Source organism: Papaver somniferum, chromosome 7 (assembly GCF_003573695.1).
Source record: "Papaver somniferum cultivar HN1 chromosome 7, ASM357369v1, whole genome shotgun sequence".
NCBI classification, from domain to species: Eukaryota; Viridiplantae; Streptophyta; class Magnoliopsida; order Ranunculales; family Papaveraceae; genus Papaver; species Papaver somniferum.
In genome coordinates, this window is record NC_039364.1 from 226795203 (window position 1) to 226797798 (window position 2596).

General features: G+C 35.1%; 1 pseudogene; it reads right to left on the reverse strand.

Moving 5' to 3' along the window:
• Positions 1–1130: 1130 nt before the first annotated feature.
• LOC113299720 lies at positions 1131–2005 on the reverse strand (annotated as a pseudogene).
• Between the last annotated feature and the right edge of the window lie 591 nt (positions 2006–2596).

The following is a 2596-nucleotide window of genomic DNA, read 5'->3' on the forward strand; positions in this document are numbered from 1 at the left end:
ACTGAAGGATGATGTGTTCGTTGATACCGATACGTCTTTAGGTTCTTCACAGGTAACAAGAGTGAGTCCCAACCTTTCTATGTTCCTAGTATAACCTAACGAAGTTGACTCTAGTAATGAAATCAAGTAGCTTCGAGTTTTGGAACTAAAATATGACATCCAAACTTGACATACCAACACTTGGTGAGTTCAACGAGCAATGCTCTAAAAAAATATACATGTTAGAACATTGATCGATTAAACAAATAAATGGATGTATGTCAAGTTTTAATTAGATGACAAAAACATATCTTGAGATTATAGAAGTCTATTTCAGTTAGGTAGTAAAAGATATATTTATAAATAACTTCGTCATCAAGCTAGGTATTTAATCAATTACGATTGATTTCCACCTCGTTATTTAACGAGAAGATGTATACACTTTCCAAATCAATAGCAATGAGCGTAAATGTACTCAAACACATATAAGCAAAGATGAATAAAAATCTAGATTTGAGCATGGCTAACCTTGACCTTTGGAATGCTAGAATGAGATCCGTTGATTTACATGGTAGATAGACAAAGTAGTAATACACTATCTCTTTTCTTAGTAAGTATGTGTGTTGGAATAGGTTTCTAGATTTTTATGCTGATCGGTAGTTTCCCAGTTAACAAATCTCCCTATAATTGTTTTAACTATTTTCCCATTGTTCAATTTAGTATTAGTATATTGAAATTTCTCTCTTTTTCCTCCCTAGTTTTGTATTGGTTTCAAAGAAAAGTGGATGGTATTTGTCTATTTGAAGTATCTAATCTCTTTCAACATATAAGATAAGGTATTTTTTGTCCCCCTAGTTTTTTGGGGCCCAACTTAGAACACTGCCTGCATAGACCTTGGGCCTGCATAAAATCTTCCATTAATCTCGTATTCAACCAGATTCAAACGCAAGAGTGGAAATTCTTCCATTAATTTAAGTAAAGACTAAAGAGAGATGGTACGCGGCTTCGCTAACACCCGAATGGAGTTGTGCAATAATGAGGATGGTATATCCTATGAGTAGTAAAATATAAGAGAAACCTAATCCATTTTAGTAACTCGAATTGATTGATATAAGTATAAACTTTACATCCAGTGTTCAAGAAAACAAGTGTTTTTAAGTATGAAGATAAATGTGTTTTATATAACATTGATTGACCGTATATACAACTACAGGCCGATCGAAAATCAGTTAATCATTTACATCAGGGCTCGTTAACTAACATTCTTTGGGAAACAGTAGTTATTGTCCCTATGAGCTTAATCATTAGCGGGCGCAAAGTCATTTTAGTTTTCACCTCAGCGTATGAATCAAACTCAAATCGTGGCAAGTTTGTCACAACGTTAATCCGAAACCTTCCGCCTCTGATCTCTTCATAATCCTCAACCTTTTGCAAGATTCCGTAAACATTTTGTAAGGAACATCTCCTACAAGCATCCAGTCTCCATCTTTATCTTCATATATTGAAATATATTCCGAATCTTGACCTGTCCCGAAACACCCAAATAACTTTTCGAATGCAATGGCAAGTTCTGAATACCCTTTGTGAACGTTCAAATCGATTTTCCGAAGGTACGGTGCACCATCCATGGAAACTTTTATGCTTAATTTAGGAGTTGAATCAACAGTCACATCTGTTTTGGTCTTCTTTCTATATGAACAAACTGGTGGCCATCCCACAACTTGACTACTCTTCTTGTTCTCTTTTCTTGGATATTCTTCGGTTATGGTCGAGTTGCTTTCTTCATCGTCAACGATTTTGGAAAACACCCTTTTCTTGTTGTTATTAGCTTTGATGACCTCTAATGATGAATTGTTAGGACAAGCACCAGGTAAACCTAAGCTCAACTCTGTGAATATGGTATCAGACACTAGACTTTCTATTCTTGCCATTTTCTCTTTTTAAAAAGATTATCGTAAACTGAGATTTTCTTTTCTTTGTAGTTTTGGAACTTCAAAGTTGTAGTGATGATGAAGATTGTTTTTGAGTTTGAAGAAATGAAGATCTCTAGTTTTTATACAAATTATGAAGAGGAGAAAAGGGGACATGGGATGGACACTGTAAGGTCAACAAGGTGTCATTTGTCTGTTATTCGAGTGACAAGATATGCACCCACTTCATAATAGTACTACTTTAAAAGCCTGGATTAAGTTGGAAACTAGACAAATCATATTACTGGCGGGTTTTGGATATTTAAATTATTAGAAAATTATTAAAATTTAGGTTTCAAACTGATTATGATGTTTGGAATTGAAGCATTACATGTGATCGTGATTGCTCAATTTGGGGCCATTCGGTTTATTGTGGACGATGGACACCTTTCGTAATGTTTTTTTTTTATTATTGTGTGCGGCACGCACAAGGAAAGACTAAAGAAGTTAATGAACATCCATGCAAAGTTTGGAAATGCGAAGGAAGAAAGAAAAAAACCCATGATCTACTCCTGAAAAATAACGAGAACACTAAACGCAGTCTAAATTCATAGTCTAATCCCTCTCCCATAGGTGGCCTTCAGTACATAACCTTTTGTGTGTGCAAGGAGTAAGAAAATTGATTCACGCACGTCCAGTGGGTTGCA